This window comes from Rattus norvegicus, chromosome 6 (genome assembly GCF_036323735.1).
Source record: "Rattus norvegicus strain BN/NHsdMcwi chromosome 6, GRCr8, whole genome shotgun sequence".
Lineage (NCBI taxonomy): Eukaryota > Metazoa > Chordata > Mammalia > Rodentia > Muridae > Rattus > Rattus norvegicus.
Window position 1 is genome coordinate 26,986,487 of NC_086024.1, and position 27,201 is coordinate 27,013,687.

Here is a 27,201-nt window from a genome sequence, read left to right on the forward strand (position 1 = left end):
CATTATTGTATTGTAGTGCAATATAAATTCAAGGATGCTTTAAGGACAAATAGATTTAGTCCTTTACTTCAGTTGCTGTGTCTGATGGTCTGCAGATGAAGACACTGAAGAGCTCATCTGTGTTTCCAGTCACTGCAGACCACACACCACTCTGGTTTTGTTTTTGTTTTTTTTTTGCTCCTGTAAGCAATTTAACTCACTCTGTAACTTGAATTTTTAGCAAGAAATTATTAACAATGATAGTAACAAGGCCTACTGGACTTCTGATAGTCCTGCAGAAATTTTTTTTGGGGGAGGGCATGATTTTTGGTGCGGCTCTTCCAACTAAAATAATGGTATGGTGTTGTATTTCTTCATCATAGACTGGTCCTAGTCATTTGGGGAGTGTTAAGTCATTACGCCATCATGCACGTTGTCCATTATGCCCACTTGAACATAACACTGGGTGTTTATATAGCAGGGGAGAGTGTTTATGTCTTCAGGTTATACCCAAGTAGCACAAGCGTTAGATGCCTTGCACCAATTTTCTTTTGGAGATTTACATTTCTTATTTATTAAATATCAATTTTCTATTCTCAAGAGTGGGAGAAAATGATACTACCTTTTAGATTTAAAATTTACCTACTTATACATGTAGGGAATATACTCTTATACGTCAGTGTTTTTTCCCCCATTATTTAGATATGCTTTTGAGTACTATAAATATTTATTTCTTGTTTAATACAGATTATAAAAATTTCTGAGTCGAATAGTGAATTTTTAAAATAATGTTTTCGAGTATAAAATTTGAAAATACTGAAAAGTCAGAAGAAAAACCCATTACCTACAATCTCACTACCCCAGAGATAACACTGTTAAATATTTTTCTGTATTTACTTGTAGTCCTTGTGTTTTTTTAATGAGTGTGCATGTGTTTGTGTGTGTGCAATAAGAGAATTGAGATTATAGCACTCATACATTTGCGTTATGCCCTGTTATCCTACGTACCCATGTCTCTGAAAACACCCCTTTAAAATGGCTGTCTAATGTGCTGTGCTGTATGAAACAGCTCTCTTTGGATGTTAGGCTGTTTCTAATTGCCCACAGTTTTATAATGGTATGGACATTCTATGTAAATTAGACCCACTCTCTAGGAAATAATCATGAAAATGAAATAAAAGGTTTACATGATAATTTCATAGGCCCTTTAAAGATATGCCAAATTACATTTTCAACAGACTGTACCAGATCATCAGCACCCTCAGCAGCAGCATTTCTTCTAATCTTCAAGAAATTGTTAAGCAAGTAATTGTTTCTTTTTTAAAGACTTTCTAATTAATAATTTATTGTCTTTCTATAAATTTAGAATGTTTTTTTTTTTTGAAAAACAACATTAAAGAGATGTTTAGTTCTAGGAGTGTGTTATACTGCACATTTTTGTTTGTTTATTTCCTGTGAGACATGATTGGCCTATGTAGACCATATTGACCTGGAGTTTTGTGTAGACCAGGATGGCCTCAAACTCATGAACAATGATCCTCCTGCCTTAGCTTCCCAAGTGCTGGGATTGGAGGCATGCAGTCTATATGCCCAGCTTGTACTGCTCTCTTAAAACTAGACTATTCCAACATCAGTTGTCCTTTCTTAGACTGTGAACAGGCTTTCTTTCTCATTACTTGTTTTAGAGTAGAAGCGGTTCTAAACCAGTAGTGTTGCTCAGTTCTAGTCTGTCTCTGCTCCTACGTAATTCTCTGAGCTGATGTTGCCATGCTGGCCGTGTTGAAGCTTCCTCATCTGTGCAGTTGACCTCCTTGTAACTTTAGTTTTTAGTAGATTTTGGCTTTACATGTTAAATTGGTACGCGATTAGATATTTTTGTTTCCACTCTACATATGAAAATGAAAACTTCAGAGAAAGCGGAAATTAGTTCACTTTATTAGATGAAGGCATCATCTAAATTTTTGGACTTAGCCTTCCTATTTTAAGTGCCTTTAACAGTTTTGTATTTCAAGTATAAAATGTGAAAGAAATTACTGTGTAAGTCTATAATACAATTTCTCTGTTAAAAACCTTCGAGTTATTTTCAGTGGCTGTTTGTTTACCTTAGATCGCACAAAAAGCATAGTTGTGGAGGCCCCGCTCTCCCAGTAGTCAAGTCCTTAAGAATGTCACTCTAGAGATAAGTGACAGGTAAGTGAGCACTCTTTCCTGAAAGCAACAAGTCCTTGTAAGAGCAAAGAACCAGTGAGAGTCCAGTACCTGTATTTATCTAATGCAGTATCGATAGGATTTCCTAAGCCCTAGTCAGTGGCTGTTATTATAGTTATCACAGTTTGCTTTGGAAGCATGTAGTTCATTCGCCTAGATAAGGGGTTGGCAAATGTTTTCTGTGAGGATCCAGTTATTTATTTTGGACTTTATGCTCCAGTGGTCTCTGGTCTCAATTCTTCTCCTTTGCCATTGTAATACAAAAGCAGCCATAGACAATATGGAACCAAACACATGTATATATATTTAATAAAAATTTAGTTTATACTATGATAGAATGCTGGAATTGGCCTGAAGACTATAATTTAACGTTTCTTATCCTAGATGGTATAATTCATTTGTAGTTCAAAGTTGGCCGGTAATTTAGCAACAGTTTGCAGCAGCTGGCTGTACATTCCTGCCACTTGAGTCTTCTTTTAATTTGATGCAGTGGCAGTGGCTGGGTTTCTTACTGAATGTTTACAAAGGTAAGCGTGAAGTAGGGAAAATTTGGAACTCTTGGAGATTAATGTCAGAGCACCTTCAAGTCCTTATATTTGCTGAATGAAGTTCTTTGAGTTTTCTTTGCTGCTATAAACTGATCAGGAATGAAAGTAATGAGTTGTTTGCCTTGCCGTGTAACCAAGGCTGCCCTCACCCTCCCTGCTGTTCAGATTACAGGCATGCATAGCCAGGCCTGTCACGAGTGAACGGTTTTGCATAGTATTTCAGGACATAAGACATAAGTTTAAAAGGTCCCCTTTTCTGTTTCTCTCATTTTATTGAAACGGTGACCTCTAATAAATTTAGAATAAAGGAGAGATTTTGTTTTCATTTTGAGACAGGCTTTTTTTTTTTTTTTTTTTTTTTTTTAAATAAATCCCGGGCTGTCCTAGAACTTGCTTTGTAGATCTGGCTGGTCTTAAACTTAGGTCTGCCTGCCTCTGCCTCCCAAGTGCTGTGATTAAAAGTGTGGACCATCCACTACCCAGCTGAAAATTTTAATTCAAGTAACTTTAGTTGTACTACTATTTTGTCAGTGAGGACCACAGAACACACCTGTCAAGTAGTACTGTCAGCTCTATAGACCTAGGCATTTTCAAAATGTTCATAGTTTTCAAAAATAACCACTGTCATTAGAAACTATACTGAGGGGCCTCAATAACGCACATACACAGTGCTGTTGAGACTGGAAACTGTTCATCATTGTATTCAATCTGAAAGTCTACACAGTAAAAGAGAAACAGAAAGACCTGTGTGTAACATGAGGTGGTTGCCCATCATAGGATAGGTGGCATTTATTTTTGAAGAGAGTAGGTTTAAGAAGTAGTCTTCAAATATTTGTATGACTGCCACTCAAGAGGAATAGAACTGTTCTGTATTAGTCTAAGGTGGCTTTTGTTGTTGTTGTTGTTTAGTTTTACTTGTCCCTTAATCCCAGCCTGTGAGAGGTAGAGACAGCTGTATTGTGAATTAGAAGCCAGTTTGGGGCATGTAGCAAGTTCCAGTCCAGCCAAGGCAATGTAGTGAGACTCTATGTCCAAAAAACGAGGAGTAAGAAGCATTAGTTTCTGGTCTGCATTAAAAGGGATATGTGGAGATTTCTGATGATAAAAATTGGTTCTCATCAAATCACTGGAAATATGCAAGCAAAAATAAGATATGTGATTTTTTTTTTTTTTTCCGGAGCTGAGGACCGAACCCAGGGCCTTGCAATTGCTAGGCAAGCGCTCTACCACTGAGCTAAATCCCCAACCCCAAGATATGTGATTCTTAAAGTAGCAGTGATACCAACTGAAAATGTTTTATGAATAATTGTATGTGAATATAGACATACATTTATAGGGACAAAAGCCAATGGAATTACTATAATTAAATGCAACTTCATTTATAGGAAATGTTATTTTCAAATTAAAATGCATTTTAAACAACATTAACGTTTAACATGATAAATGATGCTTAGAACATGAGGCTAATTCTTTCCATGTGAAGATGTCTATACAAAACACACTTTTACTAGTTCCTAACACAAATTGAAGTTTTGTTTTTTTTGTTTGTTTGTTTTGTTTTTTAAATGGCTGCTTTCTCAAACAGGCACTTCTTCAAAGTGAAGAACAGCCATACCAGTGTCAGGAAAGTGTCCTGAACTGAAAGAGTTTGCTTTTTGTTTTTTTATATAAAAACCAAATAATTTATTGTTGCTCTCTGCATCATGGTAACTTAGCACCTTATTTTTTGGGGTGAACAAATTTGAGGAGTTTCCAGAGTTTGCTCTTTTTTATACTTGACAGTGTCAAAGTGTTACAGGAAGCAGCAGCTGGCAGATTTCAGCAAGTCAGGTTTCCACCTGGCCAGCACATAGGATCTCAGTGCACGGCGTACTCTCACTGAGAGCATCTGGTTTTATAACTGCTCCCCCAGTGGTGCTGGTACCTGACACCTTGACCTCTTTAAAATTGGTGTGGATGGATTCTGCTTGCTTAGCTGTGCCTTTCTGAGTTCTTAGTACCCGTGAAGAGGTTGATGTTTCTAATACCATTTATTCAGAGCTCATTGATGATTTCAGACTGCCTTGTATCTAAGCGCTATTGGTTTTTTTTTTTTTTTGTTTTTTTGTTTTTTATTTTTCTTTCCTTCCTAGGTGTCCCCCAACCCCATTTTTAATCAAAGGAAAAAATTTAAAACCAGTTCTTCTGATTTTAAAAGCCATAATATAATGCATTTGTAGTTTTTTTGGTTAATTATGTTTTTTTAATTGGATATTTTTTATTTACATTTCAAATGTTATTCCCTTTTCCCATTTCCAGGCCATAAGCCCCCTATCTCATCCCCCTTTCTTCTATAAGGGTGTTCCCCCTCCAAATAATCTCCCTCCCCCCCAACATTCACTTGCACTGGGGGTCCAGCCTTGGCAGGACCAAGGGCTTTTCCTTCTATTGGTGCCCAACAAGGCCATCCTCTGCTATATATGCAGCTGGAGCCATGAGTCAGTCACCTTGGGTAGTGGTTTAGTCCCTGGGAGCTCTAGTTCGTTGGTATTATTGTTCTTATGAGGTTGCAAGCCCCTTCAGCTCTTTTAATCCTTTCTCTAATTCCTCCAATGGGGACCCTGTTCTCAGTTCATTGGTTTGCTGCTAGCGTTCACCTGTATTTGACGTGCTCTGGCTGTGCCCAGGTGCATATTTATTAATGCAAACTTTAGTTTGTAGCTTTGATATGATTGTGCATATTATCTGTTTCCCAAGTAGTGAAACCAAAGAGAACATAAATGCCATTATTAAAAAGCAGTTGAAGGCCAACGATATTCAACCATATACGCAGGACCTGAATTCTGTTCACTTTATCTGCCAACATAAAATTCTGAAAAATACTCAAAATTTACTCACTTATATTCTGAATTCCTGAACTCAATATGATGTTATATGTTTAAATAATAAAAACTAAAATAAATGAAAACAAAGTAGAATATATTGACTGAATTTTGTGTTTTAAAATTAAGTACTTAAAAATTGTAAAATCAGTTTTAATAAAGGTATTTTATACTTAATTTTTTATAGATGGAATTCTTTTTGAGATTTTTTTTATTTGAAATTTATTTGAATATGGTTCGAAATAGAAATTCAGTTGTTGCTTGTTCAATTTTGGTGAATTAAAATTTGAAAGATGGAGAAGAAAACAATAAAATAAAGTGTTTTCTATAATCTAGGGTGGTATAAACCTTTTAATTGGAAGCTTTTTCCATTTGTTTGGGTTTAACTGTCGAAATCAAGCTTCTAACTAAATCGTGAGGATAGAATTTATATTTTTAAAGTGTATATAATTCCAAATGGAATTAAGTGATAATTAGATATCCTGGTGTATTTAGAACCATTGGTTCATGATGCTTGCTCATTTTGCTTTGAAGCAATATCCCATGGTGCTTGTCCTTATATCATGGTGTTGCGGAAACTTTGGAAGTTAATTTCGGTGGCTTTGGCTACATGCCCAGTGTCCCCAGGTGTGTGTACAGTGGAAGGACATTACAGTAGTGAGAGTCTATTTCAGCTTTACAGGGGAGTAAGGGGTTTTGCAGTTTTGATGAAAATAATTTTTAGAAATGCCTCAACTTATAAAAGTAGTTTTTTTTTTTGTGGGCTCAAATAACTATACATTTATATTCTCTTACTGTGGAATTACTTTACAATTTTGGAATTCTGTTCTAGTGCTTACTTAAAACAATGCCTCTTTAAAAATAATGTGTTTATTTTATGTACATTGGTATTGCATGTATATTTTTGTAAGGATGTCCCCTACAACAGGAGTTAAAGATAGTTGTAAGCTACCATATAGGTGCTGGGAATTGAACCTAGGGCCTCTAGAAGAACAGCCAGTGCTCTTAACCACTGAGCCATCATTTCAGCCCAACAATATCACTTTTATGTATGTAATAGGGTGATGACAAAAATTTTGTGTGAGTCTTAGTGAATTTTGATGGCAGATGCCTAACTCTCAACCATTCTAGTCCTCAATAAACTGTTGTGTAAGCACCTGCGACTCTACCTTGGCGTTTCTGAGCTATCTGCAGAACTTATTAAAGGTCCTGGGAAAATTATGCCTGGGGAGCAGCTCTTAGCCAGAGGTGGGTGGAATTGGGTGATGAGTCAGTCTTTCTGTGTTTCTGGATGGTCTCGAGGTATGTTCCATGCTGTCGTGTAGAGTTCCCAGGAGAGGACTGGTCCTCATTGTTCACAGCAAGACTCTGTTAAATACAAAAGCAAATGCAGAATCAATCAGTCAGTCAGTCAGTCAGTCAGTCAGTCAGTCAGTCCGTCCGTCCGTCCGTCCGTCCGTCCGTCCGTCCGTCCGTCCATCCATCCATCCATCCATCCATCTATCTATCCATCCATCCATCCATCCATCTATCTATCTCTTTGTCTCCCCCTCCCCTCTCTCCCTGCCTCCATCCCTCTCCCTTCTCTGACACTTCCATTCCTTTATGGACATTTGTTGGGATCTCCTTCATAAGCCTTTTATCTCTGAACCCTTATCTCTGAGTCTGTCTTTAATTTTATAATGAGAAAGACTCCGATTTACAACTCAAAAGATCTTTCTACTTGTGCTTTTAAAAAAGTATTTTGTGGTTTTGAGTGTGGACAAAGTGAGAGATTTGGTAGAAATAAGTAGAATAAGTAACTCAGTCTGGTCACATTCAGACAGTAGGTGGCAGTTGGGTCCAGCTTTCCTGTCACTCACTGCTGTGTTTTCATAATCAAGGTCCAGGCGTATGTAGCCTTGTGAGGCGACTGTGATGGTAAGTTTAGAACTTAAACAGTTTTTATAAAGTTTATTCTGTGACCTTAGTTAGAGCGAGACTGTCTATGGGCTTACTAAAGATAAAGGAATATGGATTTTATAAATCTAGTAAGCTCCACATTTAATTTAAAGGCCATTGAAGGGGCTGTGGAGATGACTTAGAAGACATGAGTGCTGGCTGCTCTCATTAGAGGACCTGGCTCAGTTCCCAGCACCCATGTGGCAGCTCACACCTGCCTATAACTGGATCGCTTCTGGCCTCCATGGACACCACACATGCATGTAGAAAACATATGCAAACAGATATTGATACATGTAGAATAAAAATAAATCTTAAAACCACTGCAGGTTCAAAAGAACAGTCAGGAGGTACTGAGTCAATTCTAAGTTTTTTTTTTTTTTTGGTTCTTTTTTTCTGAGCTGGAGACTGAACCCAGGGCCTTGCGCTTCCTAGGCAAGCGCTCTACCACTGAGCTAAATCCCCAGCCCCCAATTCTAAGTTTTATATGTACTGTTGTATCTGGATATTTTTGTTACTGCCTTTGTCTGTAGCATTGTGTACAGTTCTTCGATAGCATCTTTAAAAATAATAGAATGCTGATTTTTTTATAATGATTGAAAGAATATGTAGAAAGTTTGTATTTATGTTGGTACAGAGTTTATAGGATTTTTTTTACTATGTAAAATTTATTATATATATCTCAGTTTTATAGTGAGAGCATAGATGAAATTTAAGTAAATGTTTAGTTTTATTTATAGAATCAGCCTAAGCTAATAACACAAATTTAACTATGAGAACATTGAAAAAGTATTTTTAATTGGTTTTCCTGGTGTCTTAGAGCTCTTGTCTGTCTGTCAGTCTTTCATTAGAAATACCAGAAAATATTTAATAGCTGTTTTTACTTGCCCTTTGACCCTTTGAGATTCTGTCATGTACTTTTGAATATATGACAGGATATTTCTTGACTTTGAAGTTTTTGGTAGAAATGATTAAAGATTAGCTAGGTAATAAAATTTAAACAATTGAATTTTATTAAAGGATGAAACCTGCTTTTCTCCTGAGACATGTCAAATTTCATTTTTAAAAAAATGCCTGCCTATCCCTTCCTTAGAATCCCACATTGACACATTGGAATAAACTTATAATTTGCTAAACTCATTGCTTCTTTGTACATATACCTGTACTAGGAGAAAAAACATAGCTTATTGCTTTTCAGGTATATTATCCAAAGAGCTGCTTGGTCACAAAATCCATACATAAGTCTGTGACATTTAAAAGTCTTCCACTATGGAAAACAAAGCATGGGTAAGAACCCCATGTGAATTTTAAAACCTATCTACAGAGTTAGCCTGTTTTCTGAACATTGAATTATTTCTACATGAAATATTAGGTAACGTTCATTAAAAATAGGGAAATGTCCTTTGAGACCCTTAGCTGGGGGTTACATGTGGTGTTAGCAATGTTAAGTGTCTAACGTGACCATTCCGATAACTTCTGAAAACAATATAGAGTACTGTGTGTCTCCTTTTCCCTCAGAGGCAACTGATTCTATTTTATACGCCACATACGTATGCATATAAAGTTTGGTCTATTTAAAATCCATAAACTATAAATCTTTTTGTGACTGATTTAATTCTCTTAACATGATTTATCTTGGTCTGTTCTTCTATAAAGGATGCAACTTCATTTTTAAATTATTGTTACTGATTTATTTTTTCTTTTACTTTACATCCCAATAGAAGCTTACCCTCCCTCCGCTCCTCCCAGCCCCTCCCTCTCTTCCCCTTCCCTTTCTTCTCAGAGAATTGGGATTTCAAGGTGCAGTAGGATTAGGAGCATCTTCTGCTGATGAGCCTACACAAAGCTGCCCACTTAGGGGAAATGGTCCAAAGGTAGGCAACAGAGTCAGACAGCCTTGCTCCAGTTATTAGGAGACCCATGTGAAGACCAAGCTGCATATCTGTTACATATATGTGCACAGCCTAGGTTCTTCCCATGCATGTCTTTGGTTGGTTCAATCTCTGTGAGCCCCTATGGGCCCAGGGTAGTTGATTCTGTAGGTTTTCTTGTGATGTTCTTCAGTCCTTCCTCCCCTCTTTTACAAGAGTCCCTGAGTTCCACCTATTGTTTGCTGTGGGTCTCGACATCTGTAACTTCATTCTTTATGGCTTAAAAAAAAAAAAACCAAAAAACCAGTGTTGTTTTATGCCACAGTTCTTTATCTGTTCCTCTCTTTTTGGGAACCTAAATTGATTACACATTGTAGCAATTGTGAATAGTGCCACAGTAAACATTGTCCGTGATGAAGATTTAGAGTCCTGGATGTAGTGTAGGTGGGTCATACAGTAGATCTGTTTTTATTTTTATCTTCTTTATTTTTATTTTTAAGGACTTACTGCTTTCCATAGTGAATGCCAGCTCACCTTGGTGTGATTCCTCAGCTGTTGTTCACCTTATTTTGTTTCCTGTTTAAGACAGAGTCACTCACTGCCTGGAACCTGTCAGCTGAGCTAGGGTGGCCAGTGGGCCCCAGGGATTTGAATCTTTGCCGCTTTTTGTCCTGGGCTTTTAATTTTTATTTATTTATTTTGCATGTCAGTATGTTTATTTCTTATTCTAATTTTAAACTGTGGCTTTTGGGGTTCAAGCTCAAGTCCTGCTTGCAAAGCAGCTGCTTCGTGCTGTCTCCTTGCCCTCACTCCTGTTTATTGATTGACTTAATTTTTGTTTAGTTTTTTTGAGTTCTTTGTATATTCTGTTAGTCCTCTGTCAAATATATAGCCAGCCAAGATTTATTTTCTCCTGTTTTGTATGTAAGGCCGTCTCTTCACTCACTTGTTTCCTTTGCTCTGCAGAAGCTTTTTGGTGTCATGAGACCCCTTTGTGTATTTCATTATTTCTTGAGCAAGTGAGGTCGTCCTGTTTAGGAACATCTTGTTTGTGCTCTCATCAGCCTCAGAGCTTCCTGTCTTCTGTGGGGATCCTGGAGCGAGAACAGTCTCACTTAATTCTACATTTAGATAGCCATTGTTGAAGATACTGTCTTTTCTCCGGTGTTTATTTTTTAGCATCTTTGTAAGAGATCAGGTGAGTGTAATTGCACAGGCTATATTGGGTCTTCTATTCTAGTCCATTAATCATGGCTGTCTTTGTGCAACTAGCTTGTTGATTTGTTGTGGCTTTGGAATATACTTGAAGTGAGGTGTGGTGACACTTGTAGGATAATCACTTTTGCTCAGGATTAATGACTGTCTCGGTCTTTTGTATTTCAGAGATAGAGATAGAGAGATCGTTTTATTTCTGTGAATGGCGTCGTAGTTTTGATAGGAGTTGCACTGGATCTGTTACACTAAATTTATAAACCATTTCTGGTAGTGTCTGGTTGTGTGGTAGTGTATGGTTGGTAGTGTGTGGTAGTGTGTGGTGGTGTGTGGCAGTGTGTGGTAGTGTATGGTAGTGTGTGGTAGTGTATGGTTGGTAGTGTGTGGTAGTATGTGGTAGTGTATGATAGTGTGTGGTAGTGTATGGTTGGTAGTGTGTGGTAGTGTATGGTAGTGTGTGGTAGTATGGTAGTGTGTGGTAGAATGTGGTAGTGTGTGGTAGTGTGTGGTAGTGTATGATCATTTTCACAATGTCTTCTAACCTGTGTGAGTGACCTTTTTATCTTCTAATGTATCTTTTGATTTCTTTTTTCAGTGTTTTAAGGTTTGGTTGTAGACTCTTTTGCTTCCTTAGGTTTGTCCCAAGGGAGTGTTTTGTTTTGTTAGAGGCAATTGTTAATGGTGTTTGCAGTTTTCTTACCATGTTTATTATTTGTATATAAGAAGACTGCTGGTTAGTAAAAATGAAATCTAAGTAAGCCTTCAAGGTCCTGAAGATTGAAATTTGAACCACTTGTTCATATTGAAATAACTGAGGCTGAAATTTAAGTGAGGCATTGTATGTGGAGTTTATCCCTGCATCCGTAGGACAGTATTACTCGGCTGTAATTGATGTGTTATTCTTTATTGTTTTTTTTTGTTCTCAGTGTTTTGAGGCTCTGTTTCACTCTTTGAACCCGGCTGGCTGGCTGCTCTCTGTGGTCTGCCTTAGCTTCCCCTGGCTAGACTCAGGGCCCAGCTACAGGGTTTTGTTTTATTTTTTAATTTTTTAAAATGTTTGTTATTTTAATATTTTCATGCTTAGTATTTTCAATTATAGAAATACAATAAATATGTAGTGTTTAAGCTGTTGCTAGTTTCTTACTTAAAAGGCACTTTTCTTGGTTCAGTATATGACAGTAGCTTATATATGGTAAAATTACATTTCATTTAACTTTTTAACTGAAGAGCCAACTATATAGAATAAAATGGTTTGGACAAATGCATCTTAACAAATTTTATTATATTTTCAGTACTTCGTGGTAACAAAAGCCTTTATCTGTTTGAAACTGGTAGCTCTTTGTTCCCTCCTCCAGCTTCTAGTGTTTTCTTCCTCACATTCCTCCTTTCTCCTCGCCCTGCCATGTCTACAAATTCAGACTGTCGAGCGTTGAAAGTGAAGGGATTTTGTTTCTTTTTTAACAGTGAGTTTTAGTCTTTCTACCCAAGATGAACAGTACTATGATGAGATTTTTTTTATTTCTCCTATGACGGGGCTTACAGCATTGACTATTCCCAGAGTTGGTGGGGGAGGGGGAAGTTAACCTAACTACGTAACTTCCAAACACCCTCAAAGTAACAAGATAAAACAGGAGGGTTATGTTTTGTTTTGTTTTGAAAAAACAGGATCAATTAAATTGTGTATCCCTAGGAAAATAGCAGTGGGATGATTTTATATTCAGTACCATGAGAATATCAAGATACATATCTTAGCACCCCTCTTTTAAATTAATCGGCACAGGTGATCAGCAGTGATAGCCTTGCTGGTTAAAATGCTGTGAAGACTGCTCCACTACCTGGTAACATTTAAAGACGTGTCCTTTAGCGTAGAGAACACTGCATAAAAACAGAAGCAGCTGTTTCCATTCTCCTCTCTCTCTGATGTATTTTGCCCTTGGAAGCAAAAGACACCGGAAACAGCAGCAGAATCCTGCCTTTATGATCTTGAAGAGGCTGTCTGAGGAAGCTGCTGCTTTGCTCGGAAAGCCAGCTCTGAGTCTAAGTTCTGAGTAATTCACTTGCCCTTTGCTAGCTATCCTTGGTGACTTACTAGAGTGGACTGGCAGCGGGGAGATCAGGCACATGGCTGTCCTGTGTGTGAGTTTGCTGTACATTCTCTCTTATAGTACACTGCTTCCTGTTCCATGCAAATCAGTACCCCTTCCCCTTTCCTTTCTCATCTTTGTTTCTGTTTTTCTCTTTTCTTTGAAAAACAGCAAAGAGAAAAACTCAAGTATGCAATTGAATTTCATGCACTTAGTTGGCATTCAGGACTTCAGTTATTTCTCCCAGCAGAACAGCCCTGTCAGCCACCATTCTAGGGCAAGTTCATCTCTCTCTCTCTCTCTCTCTCTCTCTCTCTCTCTCTCTCTCTCTCTCTGTTTGTGTGTGGGGTGTGACATTTTAAGTAGACCGTCCTAGGGCAAGTTCATCCGTGTGTGTGTTGTGACATTTTAAGCAGGCCTACTTATTCAACAGAATACTGAATTTAACAAATGAAGTGGAAAAAAAATAATATGGCTATTTATTTATTTATTTGGGTTTTTTGAGGCAGGGTTTCTCTGCGTAGCCCTGTCTGTTCTAGAACTCCATCTGTAGATCAGGCTGGCCTTGAACTTAGATCCATCTGCCTCTGCCTCCTAAGGAAATAATGGTCTTTTAATGTGCTGGGTTTTCTTCCTTATAGTAAATCATATAGTTTAATGTTTTGTCAAAAGTTTTTCAAAGATTACTTTTTGTAGAGATGTTTACAAACATGTAACTGTTGTATGTTTCTACAATTACTAATAAAATCATTTACCGTTTTGAGTGAGATTGTTCTGTGTGTGCTACTACAAATTTCATGAGCCTAAAAAAGTATTTCTATCTCATTTTCTTTCATCCATATCAGAAGAGATACAACTGTGTTTTGTTTTCATCCTTCAACTGTGACCTCTTATCCATTAAAGAACAATGTTCTTTTTGAACATTATTTTTGGGTACGTTATGTCTCTTGCTTGCGATGTAGTTTCATTGGTTTTAAATTAGTTCTCAAAAAGAGAAACACCTCCTTTGCAAAGGGACTTTGCTTATTCCTATCCGTTCAGTGAGCAGTGTGTATTTTGGGATAGTGGCCATGCTGTCAATGTGGGCAAGGTGCCCATTCGCTGTGCTCACATCTTTACAGTTGTGTGCTTGGTGTGGGATCTCACACACTTGCCTTCATAGGAAGGCAATAAAAGTTTAGATGTAAATGATAAGAATGATGCTTTGATATAGTAAGATTTGGCCATGGGCCAGCACTGTTCATTTTGAGTGTGTATCTGATTTTTTACTTTCCCAGAATGTTCTCAGAATTGTACAGTATGCAAGCTTTCTCAGACTGACTCATTTCCCTATACTAACAAAGTTATGATTGGTACTTAATTCTTTTAGTGCTGAATAATCCATTCTGTATTCTATTTCAATTATCAATTATCCACACACCTATTGAGATATACCTTAATTGCTTCCAAATTTCACATTTGTGATGAAAGCTACTTATATACATCCAAATTTAGGATTTTTTTGTATATTTTAAATTATTTGGTAAGATACTTTGAAAGGACATTTCTATATTGTATTATTTGTGTATGTGTCTTGTTTTTGTGCGCATCTGTGTGTGTGTGGGTGTACCTGTGTATGGCTGCTGCTGTGGATGGCAGAGATCAACCTTGGGAGTCATCAGGAGCTGCCCATCTTATGTTTTGCATAGGATCTCTGGGACCTGGGCTTGCAAATACTTCCTGTCTCCACCTACTGGCTCTGTGATTACAAACAAAAGCAGCCTTGCTTTTCCCCTGGGTATTGGGGTTTAATCTTGGGTCCTCATTCTTACATAGCAAGCAATTTATCTCCCCCAGTTGTTTTAAAGGCATATGGTTAGTTTTATGAGAAAATGTTAACCTGCCCTTCAGAGTGCTACAAGGAGTGAGTCAAGTTCTGGTTGCTCTACTGCTTCTTTAGCATTTGATAGTGTCAGTGTTTAGACTTTCTCCATCTTAATCATTGTAGTTTCCTTTTTCTTTTCATTTTCAGACATGGTCTTATTGTCAGGCTGGTTTTGAATTTCTAGGCTTAGCCTATGAAGTCACTGGGGACTATAGGTGCACATCACTGCACTGGGATCAGCCTGATCAGTACTAAGATCTGTACTGGTTTTACTTTGCAACTACCTGGGAAATACCTTTCACACATTCAGAATACTTAAAACAAGCCATAGCGTTGGCCATGAGAAAATGTCATACTACACACCATGGGCTTGGGAAGCGTGAGAGCCTGAAGTATAATTTCTGTTGAGTACATATTGCTCCCACCACTGTACAACTGAAACATAACTTGGAGCTGGAGAAATGGCTCAGCATTTAAGAGCATTTATTGCTCTTCCATAGGACCTGGGTTTGATTCCAGCACCCACACAGTATTTTGTAACTCTTTGTAACTTGTTATAGCTTAAACTTTTTTTTTTCTGTGGGCACCAGCCATACAGATGGTACACAGACCTGCATACAGGCTAAACATCCATACACATGAAAATAAATGTTAAAAAAGTAAAAACCCCCTTAAATATGGGTTTATCTGTACTGAACAATAATATATATATAGTCAGAGGAAACACTTGCAGTTGAAAGACTTTTCTAGACAAATGGGTAAAGGAAAGAAAGGGGCTGCTAAGATGTTCGGTAAGTAAGGGCACCTGCAGCCAATCCCGATGACCTGAGTTTGATCCCCAAGAAGCCACATGTTGGAAACAACTGACTTTCCCAAGATGCCTTCTGATCTCCTTGTGCACCACAGCAAGCATGTGCTCACCCCTAGCCATATTTTTTTTTAAAAGGAAGGTTTTTCCAACAGGAAGTAATGCCAGAAGAAAGTTTAAACTACACAAAGAAGAAAGAATGCTGAAACCATTAAAAATGTTTTTTGTCATAGCACATGTATTAATAAAAATGCCTGAAAATATCACAAAGTGGGGATATTTGTAATGTCCTTATGTTATTTATGAGGTATTAATGAAGATTGGCTGCATACTGAAAGTTCTAGGGACTAAATTTAAAAGTAGCTAATTGGGAATTTCAGGAAATAAATAGGAAGCATTAGAAAAGTAGCCTAGTGAGGCAAAGAAAGTAAGGGTAATAGAACAAGCAGCTGTGAGGCTAAGACTAAGTTCAGCGCTATCAGTACTTATGGAAATGGCCTGAATATAAAAACCAAGTCATTCTCCAACTTCAGAATAGAGCAACTACAGATTTATAATACTAGACATTTTAGAGCTCTTCCTGAGTGGTTGAGAAATAGAAAAGTTTAACCAAAGTTTAACCTGGTTTTATGGACCATCTTACCAAGTAGAATACACATTTGTTACAAGTTCACATGGAACATTGGTCAAGCTAGACCTTATGATGAGCCAATAAAACAAGTCTCAGTAAACCTGAGAAGGTTCAAATCTTATAAAAAACTGCAATCTTTATGCATAGCCTAATGATATTTAACAACCATTTAGATAAATTTCAAGTTTTTGAAAGTTAGTCAACACACTGACAAACCTCAACCAGCCCAAGAAAAAATAGGGGCTAAATGAAACTGAACAAAATAGGGTTATGCTAAAATAGTTTCCAAAGAAAGATTTCTGTAGGGAATAGACATTTCAAATTCTCTGTAGTTTCCACTTCTGAAATGGAAAAGAGAAGTGCTGAGACAAGAAAGCAAATATAAATCCTGTGAGTGGAATCAATACTGACTTGTGTACCTGTTAGTGCCTGGTCAGTAGACCAAGTGCAAGCTAGTGAAGGAATGATGCTACACACGCTGCAGTGACAAAACCAACAAGGAAATAGTGCAAGCAGTTAGTCCCAGTACGTTTGTTGAGGTAGATAAAATAGACAAGTCTTTAAAAGACAACTGTACAAATCTCTCAAAAACACAGCTTAATAGCTGGGGGTACATGCTGATGGTCACACATTTCCAACAGTGGAAGTGTAAGAGAAAAATTGAGGTCAAGGCCAGCCTGGGCTGCATAGAAAGGCCCTGTCTATCTTTTAAGTTTCCATACAGTACCTTGTATTTAATGTTTCTGATGATGCTGTAAAGCAGAAAGTAAATGCATTCAGATAAAAAGGAGATTGCCTTTCTCTGTAAAAATGCACATTTGAAAATACTGAGAGATCTTGGGAAAAACACTACTGTCTTAGGGTTTCAGTTGCTATGACCACAGCAACTACTATAAAGAAAAACATTTAATCAGGGCTCCTTATAGTTCAGAGATTTAGTCCATTATTATGGTAAGAAGCATGGCAACACACAGGCAGACATGGTGCTGGAAAAGGAGCTGAGAGGTTTACATTTAGATGGGCAGACAACAGAAGGAGACTCACAGTAGGCCCAGCTCGAGCATATGAGACTTTAAAGTCTGCCTTCATAGTAACACACTTCTTCAGGAAGGCCATTTATTCATTCATTCATTCATTCGTTCATTTATTTATTCATTTATTTATTTTCCTCCCTGTTCAATCCCGCCTCTGCGCCCCCCCCCCCCCAGTTCCACATTGCATACCTCCTCCCCTACCACCCTGGAGTTCCCTCCCCCATGGTCTCCACAAGGATGTTCCACCCCACCAGACCTTTAAACTTCTTGGGGCCTCCATTCTCTTGAGGGTTAGCAAGGCCACACTTCTTAATAGTGCCACTCCCTATGCCCAAGCATTCATAGTCTATGGTAACCATTCTATTCAAACAACCACAGCTACCGTGAACAGTTTAGCAAATGTTCAACACATAATGTTCTACAAAATGTGAGTAAAGTTAATGGTGCACAGCTTGTGTACCGGAAACATGGTTTTTAATTCAGAGATGGGATACATACACATGAATTCATTCTCTGTATCCTAGCAACTAGCAGAGTGAATTAACTGGTTGGTTAGCTAGTTACATGGTCATGAGTCCAAACCCAGGGCTGTATGATTGCTAGACAAGAACTATATCATCGAGCTATACCACCAACCCTTTTATTGAAAGTGGAATTTGACAAGGTGAGTCCATAGCATTGCAATCAAATGGACAGTATAGTTACAGCAATAGTTGTTAAAATGATTGTATTTTACCCGATTCCAGACTAATCAGTGTTTTGTAAAAATAACAATATAGAATAATGGATCAAACACAATGAGTCCAGAAATAGACTTTATACTATATTTTCAGCAAATGTGCCAAAGTTCACTGGGGGCAGCGACTAATAGTTTCTGCATCAATTGAACATTAATGTGCAAAAACCCCCACAAAACAAAACAAAACAAATACCAAACTTGGGTACACCTCCTATTGAATGTACTAAAATTAAGTGTAGACCTGAACCTCAGACATCTAAAAACTTGAGAGAAAATGTTGTGTCGTTATTGTTAGGTAAGAATTTCTGCCACCTGAGCTCCATCCCTAACCCTACCTCATTGTTAATGTTTGTGTTGTATGTGATGAGTTGAAAGTATGATCAGATCTGCCAGATCTTTTTTTTTTTTTAAACTGCTTTCTTGCAGGAAGGTGAATTGGTGTGAAGGAGGTAGACAAAAGGATGGCTATGTTTGTTGTGTTTTAGAAGAATTTGTACAAAATGCCTTGAGGTAAAAACAAACTTTGTGTTACATATAAAAGATGGGATTTTTTAAAATCCAATGCCTGGTAAGTATAATGTGGCCATATGAAAATGAGTACAGATATGGCCTGACACTAGTAGACATGAAGTTTGGGCACATTGAGGGCTCTTTATTTTTATTAAATATTTGAGGAAGTAAATAGTGGGCTTTCTGGATAAAAGAATCATGTCTTATGAAGGCATCAAGATGGTGGTAAATTTTTAACTTGAAATAAATTTGTTTTTATGACATTTGGTGTAAAAAGTGTTTGATTAATAAGACCAAGAAAGTGTGATACCTTTAAAACCTGTTTGTAACATTATTGAAGACTTGTTGTAGGAAGTTGAAAAAACTTCCACAGAGAAGTGAATAAAATTGACACATTCATACAGTATAATGCACACACATAAAGGTTTTGTATATTAAGGAGAGTATGAACAGCATACTAAGTCAGAGCAGAGCAACATGGAATGTGTGGTTCGTTTTGTACTTTAGAGGTTCACTTACATACACACAGTGAGAGGACAGGTAGAGTATACCAGAGCTAACAAGACAGGTGAGGTTATGAATGTTTTAAACAGTTTTTACTTGTATTTTCTACATAAAAATTATTAAGACAAAATAAAATTTATTTTTAAAGACTGTGACTGGGGGGTGGCGGCCAATGCCTTTAATCCTGGGATTCGGGACAGATTCAGGTGGATCTCTGTAAGTTCAAGGCCAGCCTGGTCTACAGAGCAAGTTCCAGAACAGAGAAGGATATATATTGAAACCCTCTCTCCAACTACCAGCCTCCCCCGCCCAAGACATGCATTCTATACTAGCAGTTTATAAAAAAGATGGCAGGAAAATGTTGAAACACATTCTTTGTATTTTCACCACTGGACTTAAGGTTATAGGGGCAAAGTGTTGATTTACAGGACAGACTAGACTGTAAGAAAATGGGTGAGTTAATGAAGTTTGAGTCTGAGATGATTATACCAAAAAATATGGGGTAGAGACTTGACAAGCATCCAGGGTTCCTCTTCCATTTCTCACTTCACGCCAGTGACGTCAAGAGTAACCCCAGGTAGTTACACATGTCTCACAGCTTTCACACAGCTGCCTCTGGGTGTGTAAACTCTCCTGGCTGGAAGCGATGCCTGGGAGTGTGAACATAATTAACATCTCTCCTTGGCACTTTCCTTGGGTAAGACCAGTGATTGGGCAAGTTAGAGAAAAGAAAGGTTATCTAAAGGCCGGCATGCATAGAGCATCTTGGCAACCACATTGCTTTCTTGTGTAATAGCAGATGTGTCTTCATATCTAATCTGTGCTCTTATCAATTCTACTTCTGATTTCAAGGTTTTTTTTTTTTTTTGACTAAAAAGTCAAAAAAAAAAAAAAAGTCCTGGCATTTCTGTACTTGAAGAATTTATGAATTTGTTTTCTACACTGCTTGTTGGGCATGTAACAAAATGTAACAAAATTTCTTGTCCCCAAAATGTCAGAATGTGAGTTCACTGCTTATCCAGGAGAAATTAAGCACATTTTTTCACTATGGGGTTCAAATAATATGACTTTAAAAATTAAGCTATTTTATTTTCTCTGTGTACCTAAAGCTTAGATTCCTTAGGATGTATGTCCATCTTTAGGCAAGCCCTGTCCCACTTTTTCCTCCACATCTAAATCTTTAAAAGTCATTATGGAGGGGTTGGGGATTTAGCTCAGGGTAGCAAGGCCCTGGGTTCGGTCCCCAGCTCCGAAAAAAAAGAAAAAAGAAAAAAAAGTCATTATGGAATATCTTTGTCCTAAGTTTTTCTCACATAAGTCACATAAATAATTTGGCCACTACTTCTGCAGTGTTCAAGGACATAGCAAACTCTTAGATATATGGCTTGGTCTAAAAAAAATAGCCCCCACCCCCACCCCTCTCTCCTTTTCTTTTCCTCATCCTTCCCTCCTCCTTTTCCATTTTTGAGACAGGATCTCTCTGTGAAGCCCTGGCTGTCCTGGAACTCACCATATAGACCAGGCTGGCCTCAAACTCACAAAGATTCACTTGCCTCTGCCTCCTGAGTACTGGAATTTTAGGCAAATCTTTTAAATGATACCACAAAGTGGCAAAACCTTCCATTTTAAGGGTAGTTATGTACCTAGTTTTCCTAAATATTTCTGTTTTTTTGATAATATTTCTCAAATATTTACTTGAATTTTATTTATTTCAAAAATCCAGAATGTGACACAGGATCACTTTTAGAATTCCATTTGGTGCTTATGATGGCTGTTTCTAAATTCAAAAACTTCAGGCATTGGATTGGACTGTTTTGAAACACTAACTTTTAACAAACTTTGTGAATTTGCCCATTAAAGTTTGAAAACCATAGAAGTTGCAAAATGTATGCAACCAGGAGTAGGGTGACATGTCTAAATGGGTCACAGACAACTGTGTCTACTTCCTTGTAACAGACTCTAAGTTAATGATGTAATGTTTCTTTTTAAAAGACACTATTTTAAAATTGTGTGTGTGTGTGTGTGTGTGTGTGTGTGTGGTGTATATGTGTGGTCTATGTATGGTGTGTGCTGTGTGTGAGTCTTGGGATGTGCACATGTGTGCAGTTGCCTTCATTGAGTAGAAGGTACAGAATGCTGGGGAGCTGGAGTTACAGGTGGTTGTGGCTCTACTGCTGTGGGTGCTGGGAATCCAGCTCCAGTCTTCTTTCTGCAAGACCAATGTGTACTCTTAACTGCTGAGCCATCTTTCTGTATGTTATAAGTCCTCTGTAACATTGTACTGGCTGGTTTTGTGTGTCAACTTGACACAAGTTGAAGTTATCACAGAGAAAGGAGTCTCAATTGAGGAAATGCCTCCATGAGACCCAGCTGTAAGGCATGTTCTCAACTAGTGATCAAGGGGGAGGACCCAGCCCATGCTGTCCCTGGGCTGGTAGTCTTAGGTTCTATAAGAGAGCAGGCTGAGCAAGCCAGGGGAAGCAAGCCAGTAAGAAACATCTCTCCATAGCCTCTATATCAGCTCCTTCTTCCTGACCTGCTTGAGTTCTAGTTCTGACTTCTTTTGGTGATGAACAGCAAGGTGGAAGTGTAAGCTGAATAAATCCTTTCCTCCCCAATTTGCTTCTTGGTATAATGTTTGTGCAGGAATAGAAACCTTGACTAAGACAAACATACTTCAAATATGGATTCATCCAACTTTTTCAGACACAGTATAGTATTTAAGATCAGCTCGGAATGTTCTTTACTTTCCATAAAAGTCCATATATTAAACAAACAACATTTGTCACATTTTAATTGGAGTTAATGTATTACACATTTTCTGGAGAAGGGGTCACAAGATGCTCTTTATTGAGGTTATGGTAGACTTTTGCATAGACCCTGAGGCAATTGTTCTCAACCTTCCTAATGCTGTGACCCTTTAATACAGTTCATGTCGTGGTGACTTCCAACCCACAACATGTTGCTATTTCATAACTGTAATTTTGCTACTGTCATGCATTGTAATGTAAATAGTTTTTGAAGATACAGGTTGAGAACCATATGCTAAGGGGCTTTCCTGCCCGAGTTTCATTAAATACGGATGTTGTGCTAAGCCTGTGGGTATTAAGTGGTCAGTTTTGAGTTGTAGTCCAGTCCTGGTGGTCCCTTGGACGTGCTTCTCCAAGCCAAGGAAAGTGGAGAAGGCTTCTTTGAGGATTTGGGATTCATAGATGTAAAAACTGTTGGTTTAGAGTCCAATATTAATGTAAAACATTACTTGGATGGGCTGCTTCCTCAGAATCTTTCATAGTATGTAAGCTTATTTTGAAAAAAGATAATGTGTGTACTCTCTGTGGAATTTGCTTATGCCAAATGTTTGGTGAGTGTTGCCTTCTCCTGTTTCCTTTGAGGACTATCGCATCTTCCTTTAGTATGAGTAATAAGAGTCTTAAAGAGTTTAATCAGATTTTGGTGGGGAAGAAACTAGAGCTGAAATCCAGATCTACCTGCCTTTCAGGATGAGCGCACTTCTTTTAAAGAATCGAGTGTAGCCTTGTTCTTAGCGTAGTTTGTTTTCAGACTTCAAGGTTGCTTATAAGACAAGTAAATACCAAAGATCCGAGGCATGTATCATTAATATTGTGTTGTATAGTACAAACTAGACGTGGAGAGTAAGAACTTGAACTTGGGTAGGTTCATTTTAAGTTTGAGAAGAAGAATCTTCCCGAGGAAGTTGAGAGTATCTTAGCAACCTGGTCACATTAAGAGCATGGTGTGGCTGTGAACTTGTGCTCTCCCCTATAGAGTGATGATGTCTTAACTAGGAAGTGTGCTGTGGAGAAACTGGAAATGGGTGCTACTTGAAAGAGCTCTTGGGTGGAGTCGGTAGTGTAGCAGGGAGACACCTTCAAGCCCTGGACAAGGGTTTGTTTTCTCACGGAGAAGTTAATTAGCTCACTTGGGGATTGAGAACACAGCAGCAGTCTTTTTAGCACTAGTGAGTAAACAACTGAACTTAAGCACTCATATAGCCTTAGTAGAGTCCAAGGGCAATAACATAAAAGTACTGATTCTCAGTCTGTCCCAGTGTATTCCATACAAGATTGAGAACCCACTGTATACTAAGATTTTGTCCTAAGTTCTACTTTTCAGGAGCATTCAGAAATGGAAACAAAACACTGGGGATGATTAGCCTACCCTTCCAAAAACTGCCTTCTGACATGAACTGCTTACAAATGTTCCCACCACCTTCCCAGGGCCATGAGAGAGAATGAGAAGGCAGACAGCCTGGCAGTCTTAAGCCTGGAATTTGTCACAGAACGGGAGGGGAGGATGACTCAAAGATACATGCCTCAGATCTTTGATATTTACCTGAAGCCTTGTAAGCAACCTTGAAGTCTATACAAACAAATTCATCTATCCAACAACGAGGCTACACTCGATTCTTTTAAAAGTAAGGAGTGAGTGCTCAGCTCAAAAATCAGGTAGATCTGGCTTTCAGTTCTAGTCCCCCCTCCCCATCTGATTAAACTCTTTTTTTTTTCTTCCATCTTTATTAACTTGAGTATTTCTTATTTACATTTCAATTGCTATTCCCTTTCCCGGTTTCCAGGACAACATCCCCCTAGCCCCTCCCCTTCCTTATGGGTGTTCCCCTCCCAACCCTCCCCCCTTGTCCCCCTCCCCCCAACAGTCTAGTTCACTGGGGGTTCAGTCTTAGCAGGACCCAGGGCTTCCCCTTCCACTGGTGCTCTTACTAGGATATTCATTGCTACCTATGGGGACAGAGTCCAGGGTCAGTCCATGTATAGTCTTTAGGTAGTGGCTTAGTCCCTGGAAGCTCTGGTTGGTTGACATTGTTGTTCATATGGGGTCTCGAGCCCCTTCAAGCTCTTCCAGTTCTTTCTCTGATTCCTTCAACGGGGGACCTATTCTCAGTTCAGTGGTTTGCTGCTGGCATTCACCTCTGTATTTGCTGTATTTTGACTGTGTCTCTCAGGAGAGATCTACGTCCTGTTCCTGTCAGCCTGCACTTCTTTGCTTCATCCATCTTATCTAGTTTGGTGGCTGTATATGTATGGGCCACATGTGGGGCAGGCTCTGAATGGGTGTTCCTTCTGCCTCTGTTCTAAACTTTGCCTCCCTATTCCCTCCCAAGTGTATTCTTGTTCCCCTTTTAAAGAAGGAGTGAAACATTCCCATTATGGTCATCTTTCTTCAGTTTCATGTGTTCTATGCATCTAGGGTAATTTGAGCATTTGGGCTAATAGCCACTTATCAATGAGTGCATACCATGTGTGTTTTTCTGTGATTGGGTTAGCTCACTCAGGATGATATTTTCCAGTTCCATCCATTTACCGATGGATTTCATAAAGTCATTGTTTTTGATAGCTGAGTAATATTCCATTGTGTAGATGTACCACATTTTCTGTATCCATTCCTCTGTTGAAGGGCATCTGGGTTCTTTCCAGCTTCTGGCTATTATAAATAAGGCTAATGAACATAGTGGAGCACGTGTCTTTTTTATATGTTGGGGCATCTTTTGGGTATATGCCCAAGAGAGGTATAGCTGGATCCTCAGGCAGTTCAATGTCCAATTTTCTGAGGAACCTCCAGACTGATTTCCAGAATGGTTGTACCAGTCTGCAATCCCACCAACAATGGAGGAGTGTTCCTCTTTCTCCACATCCTGTCCAGCATCTGCTGTCACCTGAGTTTTTGATCTTAGCCATTCTCACTGGTGTGAGGTGAAATCTCAGGGTTGTTTTGATTTGCATTTCCCTTATGACTAAAGATGTTGAACATTTCTTTAGGTGTTTCTCAGCCATTCGGCATTCCTCAGCTGTGAATTCTTTGTTTAGCTCTGACCCCATTTTTTAATAGGGTTATTTGTCTCCCTGCAGTCTAACTTCATGAGTTCATTGTATATTTTAGATATAAGCCCTCTATCAGTTGTAGGATTGGTAAAGATCTTTTTCTAATCTGTTGGTTGTCATTTTGTCTTAGCCACAGTGTCCTTTGCCTTACAGCTGATTAAACTCTTTAAGACTCCTATTATTTATAATAAAGGAAGAGATGATAAAATGATGTTCATAGTTGAAAATTCAATGATCCATTTAAAGTGCCATCACAATACTTAGTCTGCACACTCTCCACCAATGTTTCCTATTATTAAACTGTACCCCAAGGGCCTTTGAAGAAAGAGAGGGGTGGGGAGAGCATGGAAGGTTAGAAGAGGAAGACGAAAGCAAATCAGTCATTACACTAGGTGTCAGCGTTGTGCTTCAGATAGCGTGCTCAGTGCCTATTCTGAATTTACTTATTCCTTCAGAACTGAAGGGTACGTAAGCAGATCTGGGAGAATCAGAAACCTAAAAGTGCAAAAGGGGTGCCCAGCAATTTACTGGCTTAGCCACTGAGCACCAGTGACGTTCAAACTAGCTGTCTGTCGGAGACGAGCCACCTGCGGCAGTTGGCCTCTGCTGTCTGGAGAATCTCAGCATCTCAGAAGTCATGCCCAGGCTTGGCTTTGTGTAGGGGGCCAGAATTTTTCTGACTTTAGGTCCTGAGTCAGCATCATTTATCAGGAAGAACTGTTTGAACACATCTTGACTACTTACCAAATAGGTGATAGTGTTTATCTTCTCAGAATGTCAGTTGAAAAAAAGATACATATTTGGGGAAAAAAAAAAGCTTACTGAAAAAAAATATCCCATGCATTTGGTAAACATTAAGAAGAAAAAAGTAGGGAGGTGGCTCAGCGGTTAAAACGTGATCGCTTCTCAAGCAAGACAGTGAGTTTAAGTGTGCAGCACATAAGTGCCAAGCAGGCATGGCATCTTACCTCTAATTTAACCCTTGGGAGGCAGAGACCAGAGACCCCCTTTTTTTTCACCCCTAGCAAATTAGCTATCTAGACCAGCTGTATTTGTGGCTCTGGGCTTTATCAAGTTCTTTTGTGGGTTGGCCTAAGAAGTTAAGTTTTTTAAATCTACTCCCTGAGACTAGCAGTGGTTGCTTTAGAAGCATGTGCCAAGACTAGCAGAATGTAGTCTTTTGAGGTTGCATTTATGAGAAACTCTTGGGTAAGGACAAGGCCTTTATAATCAAGACTAACTCCTCCCACTTATTTCCTCATTTAAATGGTTCTCTTGAAGGATTTTGTTGAGCTGTCCTTAACCTTTCCTGCTGAGATAAGTCCTGGCAGCAGGAGGAGCTGGGCACAAGTTCAAGGGCTTCAGTCTCAGCATCAACTCTCTTCTCTCATCCAGAGATCTCAAAACTTCGGTGGAACTGAAAAATACCAGTTCCCAAAAGGCAGGACCTCCTTAGATCATCTAATTACTTGGCATAAGACTGGAATCAATAAATAGCTGGAATAAATCAAGAGGCAAGGCTTAAAGTTGTTAAGTCACCTAAGAGAAAATGATGCTGTTCAGAACTTTCACCCTGTAAGTCTTTTAAAGAGAAATCATGATAGAAATGGTTTGACAGCAAAAAAATTAGATTGGAATGGGGTCTGGCTCTTTAAACATATTAATAAGGTAAGTAACTTTAATCTTAATGAGAAATTATGATTTAAAGTTTTTTCTTTGAGAATTTTATTATATTTGTATATATGTATATAATATACATTATATATGTATATATTATAATGCATACATCATATATATGTAATTTATTTACACATATGAGTGTTTTGTCTGCATTGATGTCTGTTCACTATATACATGCCTGGTGCCTGAGGAGGCCAGAAGAGGATGTCAGATACCCTGAGACTGGAGTTGTAAGCTGTCACGTGGCTGCTAGGAATCGAACCTGGGTCCCAAGATTCTCCCAGATCTTTCCCACCTAACTTCATGTTTATTGCCTTTCTTATTAACAAAAACAAACCCTTCAAACAGCCAAACAAACAAAATCGAAAACCATGGAGTCTGACTTGTGTTGGCCAGCTACTCCTGAGCATGCCTGTCCTGGAGTGTGACGTATTACCTAGTGTCACTCCATGAAGAAAATTGATTTTCCCTGTCCCATCTGCTCTCAGTTGGGAATAGCTTCTTGGCTGGGTTTGGGACTCTGTGTACATTTCTGCTCCTTCATGCTGAGATGTTGACTGGCTTGAGCTCGTATAGGTAGGTCTTCTACGTTTCTGTGAGGCTGTGTGTGCATCTGCCCTGCTGTGTCTGGAAAACACTCTTTCCTTGACATCCTCTACCATCTATGGCTCTGGCCATCTTTCTGCTTCTCTTCTGAGTAAATCTTCAAGCTTTGAGGGCAGGGTCATGAGAATTTACTAGTTAAAAAACGTATTTGTCATTTTGTGTTAGTTAGTGTGCACACACTATGGCACAAATGAGGTCATGGGACAGTTTTGTGAGGTCAGCTCTCTCCTCCTTCCTTCCCATGAGTGGCTTGAGATCACGCC

At 38.6% G+C, this 27,201-nt stretch overlaps 1 pseudogene across 1 annotated transcript in view; it reads left to right on the plus strand.

The window, feature by feature from the left end:
* Positions 1 to 132: 132 nt before the first annotated feature.
* Positions 133 to 27,201, plus strand: part of LOC134479108 (small nuclear ribonucleoprotein Sm D2-like) — a 57,867-nt pseudogene continuing 30,798 nt past the window's right edge. The window contains exon 1 of the transcript XR_010052200.1: positions 133 to 26,320. The product of XR_010052200.1 is annotated as a small nuclear ribonucleoprotein Sm D2-like (transcript). The remainder of the gene's footprint in view (positions 26,321 to 27,201) is intronic.